Below are 15038 nucleotides of genomic sequence, written 5' to 3'. Positions count from 1 at the left end.
GCAAAGAAATTGCTTTTTCCCTAAAATAGAATATGATCTTGTCAATGTTGAATTGAGCATAAGGTAAGAAAGCCCAGCTGTCTGTAATTTTTTCTATTGAAAGCTTAAAGTGATTGAATATATTTTTTCCTGAAAACTGATGAGAATCCAAATTTAAAAGTTCTAGGATGTGACAAAATTTTAAGATTCTCACATGTACAAAATTTCAAGATTTTTTGAAGAAAGTCATTGGCTGCTGATTGCCACCCCTCAGCACACCCACATACCCCAGGGTCAAGAGTGACACTCTACAAGGGAAATGGAGCTAATGTAAAATTATAATCCTTTTTGCTTAACATAATAGCAATAAGAACAATAAAAACAAAAATAATAAGAAAAAACTTAACTAAATTTTGATTTGCATTCATTATATTCTTATAAAACCATAATGCATTCTGAGAAGTTATGCCTATTTTGCATGATCTCAGGGTACATTTTGTTTCATATCTTTTGACACATTATTTGATTCTTCTATGTTTGTTCATGCTGTTGCCTCCACTGCTAAAATTCTTTTCTTTTTATTTCATGATTACATTTCACTACAATCTCATGGTGTGATCCTATGTCTCTCAATCATATACAGTGTGGCAAAGCAATGTTAACTCAATAAATAAGTAAAAAATTAATATAGGGGAAGGGGAAAATAAAATGTTCCTTTTGTTATAGACACTTCTTTCTGCAGCTCTTTATTTTATGTTTTCCTTGTGCAGAGGTTAAGTGATCATATGACTGGAAGTTGACCATATCATCATTCTCTGTCCTCACAGCTGCTGTCATTGAGTTGCTTTTCTCCCACTAGTTGATTAATTATATTTGCAATGGTGGGACTTAATGGGCCAGTATACCTATGAATATCTTTCACTATAACAGGATGCTCTGGCAGGGATATCTCCCAAAGGCAAGACTGAAAATGCATTTCAGCAGATGGAATGGCAATTATGATGATAGTTATTTTTTTTAGCTATTTAAAGTATAAAAATTCAGTATTTTTAAATTTTTTTCACAATATGGTGGAACTATTGTTATCTAATATCAGACACATTCCAGTTTACCCCCTCCCCACAAAAACCACTAAACTTATCAATTCACCTCTCATCTTATTCCTGGCTACCACTAATCTACTTTCTGTCTCTGTGGATTTGTCTATTTTGACATGTCAAATAAATGAAAACATGCAATGTATCATTTTATGTCTGATATTTCCCCTTAGCACAATGTTGCCAAGGTTCATCCATGCTGTAGCATGTATTAGTACATCCTTAATTTCTTTTTATGATTGAATAATATTCCATGGCACAAATATACTATATTTTGTTAACCCATCTTAGATTGTTTTTACTTTTCAACTATTATGAATAATGCTGCTGTGAATATACATACAAAATTTTTGTGTGAACGTGTGTTTCCAACTGTATTGATACATACTTGGAGTGATATTGCTGGGTCATATGGTAATTCGGTGTTTAAATCATTGAGGAATTGCCAAACCTTTCTCTTTTTTTATAGTTCTGTCCATTTCTCCCAACCAGCCATGATTTGCATTTTTTCTCTCCCATTCTGAGCATTGCCTTTCCATGATCTTGTGCTTCTGGTGTCATATTTTTAAAAAACACTACCAAAAAAAACACCAAAGCCAAAAAGAAGCCCTGCTACCTAATTCAAATTTACAAGACTTATCACAGATGTCTCCTTTTACTAGTTTTATAGTTTTAGCTTTTATTTTAATCTTTGAGGCATTTTGAGTTCATCTTTGTATATATGAAGTAAGGATCCAATTTCATTATTTTAAATGTGGATCTTTAGGTGTCGTATTGTCATTCATTGAAAAAAATATTATTTCTTTATTGAATGGTCTTGATACCCTAGTATAAAAGCAACTAAAATTAGACATATGGCATTATTTCTGTATGTTAGGTTAGCAGACCTAATATCCTAATATTGGGCCTTCAGTGTCTACATTTCATTAATCATTGTACAAGATCAAACAATATTAAAGTACACTGATCTGACAATGAATTTTTTTCTCAAATATTCACATTTAATGATAGAATTCATAACGTGGGTTTGCATTTATTATTAATTTTTCCCAGTTATGTCTATTAAGGTAAAATAAGTTTAAATCATTGTATCTGATTTGGGATTATAGATTCAAACCACTACAAATGTATGTTTTCATACCATGCCCACCACCAATGCCCAATCTTCCAACTTGCATTTGGTATTCCTAAAATTACTAACACCTTAAGTAAATATTTTGGCTTTAGATGTTAAATATCATGACTAATACAACACATTTTTTTAAATGATTTATTTATTTATTTATACAAGCACTGGGTACAGTCAGAAGTACGGGAGGGTGAGAGAATTCACCAGAGCCAGAGCAGGGAACAGAACAGTCAGACTGATGAAATACACTGCGGAGGGGAGCAGTGGGCACAGCAGGAGAGGTCTGCGCGCCATGTGGAACCCTCACCGGCAGTCAGGGATTGAACCAGCACTGCAGATTCTGCGGGCAGCTTTGCAGCCCAGCGCTCAACCACTGCACCACCAGGGAGGCCCTAATACAACACATTTTAAACTGAACATCCAAAATGAAAAAAAATATATATACTAGGGTCAGTGATTTAATTTTTTTTAGATTTTTTTTGTGGAGATATATAAAGATATTTAATTTTTTTTATTGAGATAACACTGGTTTACAACACTTCATGTGACTCAGAGGCATAGCAGTGCTCTCACCCTTTTAATTAGTGTCTTTGCATTTACGTAGATACTTAGGATTAGAATTGTTGATCAGACAGCAGATATATTTTTAATATTTTGAGAAACCTCCGTACTGTTTTCCTCAGTGACTTTTAAATGCTCAATATGAAACTTTATATGAATTTTATGAAAATTTATATTATAAAATGTTTATGAAACATTTAAATAAAGTGTTAGTGAACTTCAGTATAGTGGTAAACATTTAAAAGACATTTTTTAAAATTCTTCATTTTGAAAAAAACAATCAGATGTTGGAGAAACACTTGCTATTACTTGTATTACTAGTAAAACTTTCTGAAATAATACATGAAAAACAATGTGATCTTAAACTAAAATCTGTTATTTTATCAGAAAGTACTGTTAAAAGATAGAAAATATTGCTGAAGGTTTGAACAAATAATCAATAGATCAAATTACTTAGTGTGGGAGTTAGCTATACAATTGGATGAAAGTAGATATTTCTAACAACACCTTAGAAAATTTGGTAGATGATGATATACTTGTTATTTCTTTTCTGTGAACCTCTCAAGAAAATACGTGTTAGATAAAATTTCAACAGTACATGATTGTTTCAAATTTTTTAAGTCTTATAAAAAAGGTCTGTAAATGTGGCCACAATGAGCTGATTACTTTGGCTGTATTTTTAAAGACGGAATGAAAGATAAGGTTGAAGAAATAGCATCATACATGCTATGAATGGAATTTATTGCCTTATATTTAGGTAAGCTATTATAGCAAGAAAAATAAAGGCAGCAGTGCATAAAATGCATTACTATATTGTTATAATTAATTAAAAAATCAAAATCTTTATAAATAGCATAGTCTTTAAAATGCACTATAATAAGAAGGGATGTGACCTTGAAGATCATTTATATTAGTTAGAAGTTTATTGACCGCTTTGTCACAACATTCTTAAGAGATGAGTTTAGATATATCATGCATTTTTATTTTAGGGAAAAAAAGTTTTTCAAATACATGGAAATTTTTTATGGTTTCAGGCAAATATTAAAGAAAAATACTAACCCTTCAAAACACAGACACGATTTAACAATGAATAGGGAAGTCATTGAGTTTTTGAAAGAAAATTGTCCTTCCTCTCAAATTAGTTCACATCTGGTCACTTTTTTCCATTTTAAGCGATTCAGAACTGTCCTTCTAAAAATGGAGTTGAGTTGTAAACTATACTTCAAATATGGATAAAACAGCCTGGAATGAATTGCACCTACATGTGATAGAAACTTTTATGTGCCACAGGTTAAAGGACAAATACTAAGGCATGTTGATAGGATAATTGAATTTGAATAATTTCTTTTCAAAATGTAACTTTGTTTGAATTTAAAAAGTCAGGCACACATTATTACATAAGTACAATTTGGAACAAATCCTCCAACTTCAATAACAGCTACTGTGAACACTTCCCAAATCCATAATATAATGTTTATAGTCGTAGTAATAGTTGTAGCATGTCAGTAGCATCAAGTCAGGTGACGATAGTTGTAAAAAGTAATAATAGAAGCTTTTTGATTACAGTTTTCAAAACTTACATGTCATTATTCATTTAATTCTTACAATAATCCCATGGGGTTAGAACTATAATTATACTCTTACTATACAGGTGTGGAAACTAAAGCTCAGAAATTAAACTGGTTTCCAAACTTATCTAGTAAGTGGAAGACTGGTTCAAACCAGAAAGTATAGGCTGAGCCTGCTTTTTTTTTTAAGATTTGTTTATTTATGCATACAAGAGTTGGGGTACAGGCCAGAGGTGTGGGGGCGTTGGAGGATTCACCAGAGACAGAGAGGGGAACAGAACAGGCAGACTGACAGAAGTACGCTGCTGAGGGGAGCAGCTGGTGAGTCAGGAGAGGTCTGCTGCACCATGTGGGTAGCTTTCTGGCCCAATGGGGGGGATCAAACTCGTGCTGCAGAGGCTGCGGACAGCTTCATAGTTTGAGTCTTAACCCCTGCACCACCAGGGAGGCCCCTGAGCCTGCTCTTAACCACAGTGTGGCTGTTCAGAGCAGAGTAAGTGACTCAAGATCACATAAATAAATGGCTCACAAGACTCAAAGGATGTACCTGTGTAAAGCTTTAATGTACTGAAGGGTGGGAAAAGGAAATATTTTCAACAAAAGGTGCTGTAAGAACTGGATAATTATGGTGCTGTTAACAAAGAGTTAAAAATTATTTTGAACACTATTTTATACCATCCAATACAACATACCAGAAGAAAGAACAAAGCACAGATAACCATGGAGCAATCCGAATAGTTTTAGGTGTGATCTCCTATGTCCTTTTCTTCTTTAGGTTATGAACACTGGTTACATGTGTTTTCATGGAAGCTCCTATGAGCTTCTGTAGAGGGTTCACACTCTCCTTGTTATATAGCTAGAGCCAGGAATTATAATGGATTAGACTATGTGAAATCTGTCAATGTATACTTCAGTAAATGGCAAAGACTTGCTAATACTTGGTTATCACCAGAACTTAAAACTTTCAATAGCACATTATCATTCACTTACTCTCATCCTTATCTTGACCAAGGGTCAGTACCACTATCTGTTCCTCACAGTGATGTTAATGGGATAAAGCCAAACCCTCATACTCTAATCAGAGAGAATTATTTACATAAAAACATGAAATGCAGTTTAGGTAAAATAGACTAAAATATATTTTCTGGATATTTGATTTTATGAGATTTGTCTCTTTGCTATAGGAGCTATAGGAAAAGATATTTCTCTTCTGAATGGCAATTTGCAATACTAGCATGAGTAGGGACAGCTAGACAAGAGAAAATTTCAGGAAGATATTGCTAAAAGGATGATAGTGAAATGCAATGGAACTTTCATAATATTCTAAAACTAATTTGCTTGTTTAAACCTAGTTAAATTTAAATTAAAAATGTGTGTGTAATGGTGTTTATCTGCCTATGTGGTCACTTGGGAGAAACTAAGTCTAGAGAGTAAGGTGTGAATTAAAAAAATGAGTAATTTTGAATGAGTAATTTTGAACTTACTAAGAGTTTTCCTATAAGCAATACAGGGAAATCTATAAATTTTTATGTGAGGAACAAATATTTTTTACAAGTGTCAAGTTACATCCTTCTGCAGTTAGTGATAAAGGAGATGTAAATTTTGGATAGCTAACATCCTGAAAGTTTTAATATGCAATATTGTCACTGTATAATTACAATGAAAGGTATAATCCATTGAACGGTGCCAAAGTTAATTGCAATCGGAATGGCCCAGGATGCCATACTTTACGTCAAAGTTAATCTGAATCTTTTTAAATGGTGCATCTGGTTTTCAGTTGGTTTGAAGTCTTTCCCAAAGCATGCATTTCCAGCTGAAATCTTTTCATTGTGGATAGGAATAAAGTGATGTATTTGACATGGCCAGATGAAACACATGTACCTGACAGACTTTTAAACACTGTACCTGACAGACTTTTAAACTGACAAGACCTTCTTAGAGTCATAGGAAGTCATAGACTTCTGGTCTTTGAACCAGAAGTACAAACAATACACTCTGGTGTGGCCTTGGACATAATGTGGCAAGTTTTCTTTTTTTTGCAAGCCTCTTTTCTCATTTGTCAACTTAAGGAACTAGGGTTTTACTCTTATTTATAGTTTCTTAGAGAGCTTTGTGTAACCAAACTACTAAAAGAAGACGCGATCAGCTAAAAACATGTAGAGACTTATACTACCCATTATTTTGGTTCTACTTTCTATAATTAAAGAGGAATATGATTCTCCCTTTACTCACTGAAAAGAAAGAATAAAAAATAGATCCAAGATTATATACTTCATTATTTTAACTTTACTTTCTATAATTAAAGATGAGGATGATCCTCTTCCCTGTCTTAATGAGAATAAACTGCTTCTCTCTCCTCTTCCCATAACTCTGACACTCTCACCCACTCAGTTGGCACACTGGAAGAATCACTTATTTCATTATCTAATCACTCAATAAATTTGCTTGCATGTATATGAAAATATATTTAAAGAAATCCAGTTATGTCCATTTCTGAAACTTCCTCTGCCCATATAATCATTATTTCCCAACTAACATGGTAATGGTTATGTTTGCTAAGTATTTTGAAATGTCTGCTTCTTGGAACATATAAAGAATGTATTTCCTCACCCTTCTTGATGGTAGACACAGCCTTATGACTTCCATAGGCCAATAAAATGTGAATGGAAATAATGTATTTTACATCCAAGTGAAAGTTTTCAAAAAATATATACAAATTACCACCTTTCCTCTTTGTGCCGTCAAAACCAGTAAATTCAGTGACAGAATTTCCCTGTGTCTGATGCATGGAGAATGCCATGGGGCATATCTCCCCAACCTTGCCCCCAGCAAACTCTAGGCCAGGTGACTCATTCTGGTTCATTAACTATGAGGAGAAATGGAATCAGCCCTTTCTTGGGTGAGACTACTGAACCCCTTGTTCCTCTTTCTACTACTCCTCCATGGAATGTCAATGAAATCATAAAATGCTGATTTTTTTAAAAGATTTATTTATTTATACATATAAGAACTGGGGTGTAGGCCAGAGGTGAAGGGGTGAGAGGATTCACCAGAGACAGAGTGGGGAACAGAACAGGTGGATCTACTGAAATCACTGCTGAGAGGAGCAGCAGGTAAGACAGGAGAGGTCTGCTGCACCGTGTGGGTCAGGTCCATGACCTGGGATCGAACTCATGCCGCAGTGGCTGGCAATAGCGTGATAGCACTGAGACTTGACCCCCGCACCACCAGGGAGGCCTGATGATAATTGTTATGACCATATTGTAGCAATCTGTAGCTCCAAGTTATCCTACCTCTAAGGGAGAAGTCTTATCCATGATGAACTTAGTACGAGTCAAAAATAAACAATAATATGATAACACACTCAATTCACTGGAATTATTTAAAAATTTAAATTTGACTATATCTAATAAAACTGAATCATATAAAGATAAAACCACAAAGAAATGTTGTCAAAGCCATTATGACAGTTACGCCAAAATCGTCTCACAAAGAGCAAGTGGATGATAGGGTGTGTGGGTGCCAGAGGTGGTACATCACTTCTGATGTCCATAGCATACAACTCATCTGCAAGCTTGTAAACCATTGTTTCCTCAATAAAAATAATGCAATTTTAAAAAAAGAGCAACACAAACTAGTGAGCAAATTGAATGTTTGAACACCACCATCAGTAAGCCTAACTTAATGAACTGATAGACAACCCTTCTTGCAACAATTAGAAAGTCCATATCCTTCTCAAGTATGCAAGAAATACACCTGAAAACTGGTCTTATACCTGGTCATAAAGGCTGCCTTAAGAAATTCATGAAGGTTCTTACAAAGCATGGAAAATAGGGAAAACAATCCTATCCGCAGTTGTGAATTGACTTAACCCAGAATTTTCAAAGCAAGCAAATGTGATAAATTAAAGGTAAACAATATACAAATAAACTTATTTACAAATTCCTTATCAAAATACAAAAACAACAAATCTGGGAAATTATAGAAAGCAGAATCAAGCATCATAAAAGCCACTTTTATTAAAGGAATACAAAGGTGGTTTTGTAAAAAATCTTATAAATTATATTCATCATATTAACAGATAAAAGGAAAATAATCTATTACATCAAAAGGTATAGGGAATGTATTTGATAAATTTTGGGATCTGTTCATGATAAAATGCTTAGTAACTGAAGAAGAAAAGCTACCTTCTAACTCAATCATCTAGAAATATTCTACAACAAAGCTTTATTGTTGAAAGATTTCTCATTCAATCAGAAGTAAGTTAAGAGAATAACTATCAACACATCTACTCTATATTTTACTGTAGATATTAGCAAACAGTAATAGAAGTTATACAGACAAGATAGATGATTAGTCAAGCAAAACAAGTCTCAAAACTATCATCAAATGATAGAATTTTTTTCACAGAAGATAAAAAGTCAGCTAACAGAATTAATTTAACAGAATAGAATTATTAAAGTTAACAAGCTTGGTAAGGTGGTTGGCCGTAAGATCAAAATGAAAATAGGATTTAATTGTACCTTTGGCAGCAATGCCAACATTATATTCGGCCAAATCTTATACACTACTCATTATTCTGTTAATCCTACATTATTAGTCTGCCCCATCCCAATTCTCATAGCATGGCATGTATAGAAAATAATAGTATTTGGTTAAAAATCTGTGGTAGATGGGTAAGTTTGAACAGGAGCTAGATATACTAGGCCAGATTTATTTGAAAGTACAGAAAGCGTTTTCATAAACATTTCACAGACATTGAGCTAGCAGGTAGAAATATGCAGCCATCCTCAGTGAAGTTATTTTTTAAATAGACTTGATTAAGATGGTTATTCCTTACATATATTCCTGTCACCTGATACACCGTCTTGTTACACACTCTACTTAGAACTGATTGGAAAAGCTTATAACTAATTCCTCTTGCTGTACTGAATAGATTCTCAAAACCACTTATTTGTCCCCCCAAATATATATATATTTTTTTGCCATATATATGAGAGACTGTTCGGAGCAGTCATAATTGGTAGTTAATATGAACCAGGTTTAAAATGCTGATTTCAACACCTGTAAGATAAGATTTCTAATTTCAGTGTTTTGTCAACATTGAGTGGTTTCAAGATGGAGTGGAAAATAGCATTTAAGTTTACCAATTATTTTAAAACTTTTGCTATAAAACTTGTGTTTAAAAATACTGCTGAAAATTTCCTTTTCAAAGTAGTTTTGTTATAAGTTTGTAAGTTCTAACCTTTCTTTACCTAAAAAAGTATGATTCGTATCTTAATATCACTTCATCCATGACTTAGGGCGAGGTATAAGGATAAAATATTAATGAGGAAACAAAATACACTCAGGATTCAAATTCATGAGGTCTCTAAATCAGCTTCCTCCATTCCCTCACACTCTCCTATTTGTTTCTATTCAAAGGATTTCAACCTATGTCAGAACTTTTTGTCATCTATTTAGGAGCTAGAGACTCTGGTTTGCTTGCTTCATTTACCTGCTTATTTTCTGTCTCCATTTATCATTATTTTTAACAGTTGTCAGCATTAAATGTGATTTGCCACATCAGCCAACTACATAGCAAATGCAAATCCTTTTGAATTTCACTTGCAGTTTCTGGACTTCCCCAGTCTTTTCAGTTTTGCTTTATCAGCAACACTTGATTTTTTGCCATTAGGAACAGCTCTGGATGATTTTTATTGTTTTAAATGAAATAAAAACTAAAGCTGGCATGTTCAATCAGACAAGATTCTACACTGTTGTGAAAACTGGAACACGTGTTTCAATAGTGGCATTCTAGACCACTACAAAGATTTTAACCTGTGACAGATAATACAAAATAATTGGATCCAGGTTTTGATGAAATTTTGGGAGCACAACATGAGAAAAGAGTATACATACCCTTTAGGTTGTTCATTTACTGTTCCATTATAGCACTTAACATAGTGTTTCTTTTTTAGTGTTAATTTTATTTTGGAAAAAACATAAAAACAATTCAGTCTTCATTTCTTTGTGAATATCCAAATGTTATGTCATTAGTTAGAAATTCAACTTAGATTCTTAATGATGTTTAGTAAAATTTCTTTGTGCATCAAAATCAAATTGCTTTATCGTCTTTACCATAGATTGCGGTTATTTATATTCATAAAGGCACACTTCCAAAGTTGGGTGAGACATAAAGCCACAAAGATACACTTCTATTTTTTTGCTCACAATATAAATAGTAGCGAATATTCATTTAAAATCAAGGCAGAATATTCTAGCTAAAAGTGGAGGGTAAAACAGATCATACGATTTAATTCAAATGCCTAATATCCATTAGAAAATGAGCCCCAAAAATCATTAACATCAAACTTATCTTAAACCCCTAAGCCATAAAATTAAAAATGTTAAATGTAAAAAATATAAGCAGTAAAAATCAGTAATTTGGGTCAAAATGATTTGACTTCAAACGTTTCCCCTTTGGCTAACTTCTTGCTCCCCCTGCATATACATTCAGAGTTAGGAAAGCATAATCATTTCCTGAGTGATGCTCACGACCTTCCTTTATAAACTGGTCAAACATGGCTGCAGGAAGTCTGGAATGAGGAAAACCACAGCCTTGTGACTGGTTGGACAAATCATGATCCTCTGTCTGGGTCTGAGACCTAATATGTGATCTTCAGAATTAAATTGAGATTCTTTTAAGAGAGTGACATGCATGTCTGGTATGTGATTCTGCCTCTCCATCCTACTTATTTCTCCTAATTAGAGAAAAAGACTAAGAAGATACCACTTTTGTCTCATTTTTCTTTATACTAGAAGAAATCATAATAACTGATGAGAAGAGATGGGGAAAGTAGAAAAATAAACAACTAAGATTTTACATGGAAACACAGGGGTTATGATTCTACATGGAATAATCTCAGTATCTGTGGTATCTGAAAATAACAGCGAGTCCTGGATTTGGTGATGGGCATGTGTGATAATGGCTATTCAGGTAAAAAATTTCTATCCCTGAAATCTGCACATGTTGGAAATCAGTATCACCTGAATAAAAGAAAATATGAAAAAAAAAGTGTCAGAAAAAGATGATACAGGTTTGTGCACACACACACACACACAGAGTAGAGAAGGCACTGTGATCATCAAGGCATAGATGTGAGTGACCTGGTCATAAGCCATGGCTTAGTAGAAGTCACCATAAGTTGGAAGAGGCAAGGAATCAAATTCTTTCCTACAGCCTACGGAGGAAGATTAGTCTTACCGATGGACTCATTTCAGACTTCCATTCCTCAGAACTATGACAGAATAAATTTCTGTTGTTTTAAAGCATCAAAATATTGGTTTTCAGTTACAGCAGTCTCAGTTTACCCTGGACTCCATAATCCTAAAAACACTCTGAAATGAGTAAACAAATTTGTGTAAAATATTATGTGATAGATTAGTAAAAAACATAAATACTAAATTATTTTATCTCGCTTTTTTTTCTATGGAAGAAAATTTTGTTTACATTTTACTTAGATCATGCATCTTCTTTATGAGATCTTGCCTACTGTAAGAAAAATAATAAAAAATGAAAAGAAAAATACTTCCTTTTAAAATAAATTTGCATTGAAGACTGGTTTATCAATTATACAGTTTCCAGGTGTGCAACATTGTAACTCAGTACTTGTCTATACTCCATCATGATTCCTGACAAAAGTCTAGATTTCTTTTATCCCCCATACAATTATTTCAGCCCTTTACCTATTTTACCTACTCCCCAAACCCTCACCCTCTGGTAACCACTGTTCTGTTCTCAGTATCTAAGAGTTTGTTTTGTGTGTTTATTTGCTTTGCTGCCTTATATTCCATATATCAGTAAAATCATGGGGTAGCCATAGATCTACCATATGACTCAACAATTCCACTTGTAGGTATCTACCAAAAAATACAAAAACACTAATTCGAAGGGAGGCATGCACTCCCATGTCCACTGCAGCAATATTACAATCACTAAGCTAGGGAAACTCTTTAAGTGCCTGAACACAGATGAGTGATCAGACATAGGTGGCATGTATGCACAAAGGCAAATGTTTTCTTAATTTAGCAAAAAAGCTTTAGGTTAATGTGATGCTTAACTCAATTGCAAATGCTTTGTTACCATTTATGTAACATGTCACTTAGCAGTTATTTTGTAATGTTCTCAGGACCATATATATATTCTATGTCTGCGTGTTTACTCTCATTTCACAAATGAAAAAATTGATATAATTTGAAATGGAGATATTCAAATTCTTCATGTGGTTTAATGATTTATAGCTTATCATGAAATATGTAAAATGAACTTGGAGTAAAATAATTTTCCTCACATATTATCATAAAGCAGTCAGACTGTAGGATTGAGAATGACTTTAGGCATATGAGTAGAGTTCATAGTCCCAAGAATGCATGGAAAATCCTTCATTTCCCACCCTGTCCTCAAATCCCTTTACTAAAACCTCTCATAGAATTCCTTTATTTAGGTGAAGTCTTTGGTCATTGGCTAAATTCAAAAGCTTATAACAAAAGCTAGCATAGAGACAAGTAAGTCAAAATGTATTGACAACTTCCAAGTTCCAGTTCCTGAATAGATAATTATGTATAAAATCAAGGGTCCTGAATGGTTTGAAAGTATCTGTGCAAGAAGAAAAGGAAGCAGACAGTGGCCAGCATGAAGAGAAAAACACAGTTGTGAAAAATGGTCATGCTAAAACAAACTTCAACCCCTCTAAAATTCTAGCAGAGGACTGAGTTACAACCATATGTATTTCAGTCCTGAGTTGATGAACCTCTTTAAGTATCATTTAAAGATACCAATTATAATTGACTTTTCACAAAAATTGTGATGATTCTCAAAACCAAGTAACAAAGAAAACAAAAAAACCCTGTTTTCCAGTTTCTATTCTTTTCTATAAGAAAAAAAAATCTGCACTTTGTAGGTTTCTCTCTGCTTCTCCAATACATATCCGTGTAACACACATACTTGTAAGGTTAAGCTCTATAAATTGTGCACCCTTGGGAATAAGGAAATAGGTGAAAGCACTAAAGAACACTTGATAGCAATATTTTAAAAAAATGCTTAAATACTCAGAAAGAAGACTGAAGAATGGATCATATTTATTCAAGTACATGTATGTATGTATTAACTTATTAAACAAGCAAACCTATTGTCTGTCTTGAATGTAATATGGCTGGTTTAGCAAACTCTCTGCCTTTAAATATATTTGGCATTTTCAGTCCTATGTACTCCCAGCTTACATCAAAAGAATAAATAGCCATGGAAGGGATTTTATATTGATAAATTTCTAGCATTGTTTTTAGATATCAAGATATATGCAGTATTTGGAAGTTGTATTTCAAAGTGGGCACACCATCTTCCTGAATTTTAGAAGTTGTATTACAGTGCCAATTATCTATTATCTATACAGTGCCTATTAATGCATTTTATGTTATCATTCCTTGGGAATCTGTGCCTAAAACTTCATTCAGAGAAACTATTGCCTGTCTGAAAGTGAGAAGACTTAAAGCACAAAACTTGAAATCACAGTGAATCTGTGGGTCTCTATGCTGGTCCAACCTTAAGGGGGCTTGAGGGGTGGGGTGCTCTGCTCCTAGCAGTATGGAGACAGATGCTGAGTAGATATTTACAGAACTCACTGGGAGAACTGAGTACAGGATAAGGGTTATGCTCCAGATCAAAACGTTTGTGAAGCAATGGGAAATGTTATTCAATCTAGTAGGTGGAGAATCTAAAGAGAGAAAGTTAGATGTGCTTTAAAGAGGTTATTGATGAATTTGGCAGACTTGAAACAATTGTATTAGAGGGACAGAATGGAGATAGTAGATTCAGAGGAGTGAGTCTCTCTTTTTCACCCAGCTTTATTGAGATAAAACTGTATGTAACCGTGTGTAAGTTGAAAATATACCACATATTGATTCCATAGATTCATATTGCAATAAATTACAATGATAGTGTCACCTAACACTTCCATCACATCATGAAAGTGCCATCTTTTTACTTCTGGTGAAGCCATCAAAGATCTAATCTCTTAATAATTTTTAAGTATGCAGTACAGTATGATTAAATATCATCCTAATATTGCATTTTAGATCCCCAGGAATTTTTTTCTTCCCACTGGATGTCTATACCTTTTGGCAAAAATATGCCACCAATTGCCAGCCTCTGGGAACTCTATGAGTTCTACTTATATTCCACATATAATTGATTCTCATACAAGAAACTCATTCCCTAATAGACTGTGTCAGAATTTCTCAAGGGAAAGAGAAAGGAATATAAAAGCATTGATAGGGGTCTCCCTGCTGGGGCAACAGGTTAATTCTCAGCACTATGAAGCTATTGGAACCCACTGTAGCACAAGCACAAGTTTGATCCCCAGCAGGGAGGTGACCTACATGGCGTAGCAGACCTCTCCTTTCTCTCCTGCTGCTCCCCTCAGCACTGTACTTCATTTGATCCGCCTGTTCTGCTCCCCACTCTGTCTCTGGTGAATCCTCTCACCCTCCCCATGCCTCTGGCCTACACCCCCACTCCTGTATGCATAAATAAATCTTTTTCAAAAAGCATTAACAAATAATATTCAATAAAAATTCATGTGAGAAAAATTTGAGCAAAGTTAATACAGAGAACATATTTCATATGCTTAGAAATTAAGGCACTAAATAAGATGGGTAATAAATAGC

This window comes from Talpa occidentalis, unplaced genomic scaffold (genome assembly GCF_014898055.3).
Source record: "Talpa occidentalis isolate TD23 unplaced genomic scaffold, MPIMG_talOcc4v2.1, whole genome shotgun sequence".
NCBI lineage: Eukaryota > Metazoa > Chordata > Mammalia > Eulipotyphla > Talpidae > Talpa > Talpa occidentalis.
Note: the sequence above shows the minus strand (reverse complement) of the source record.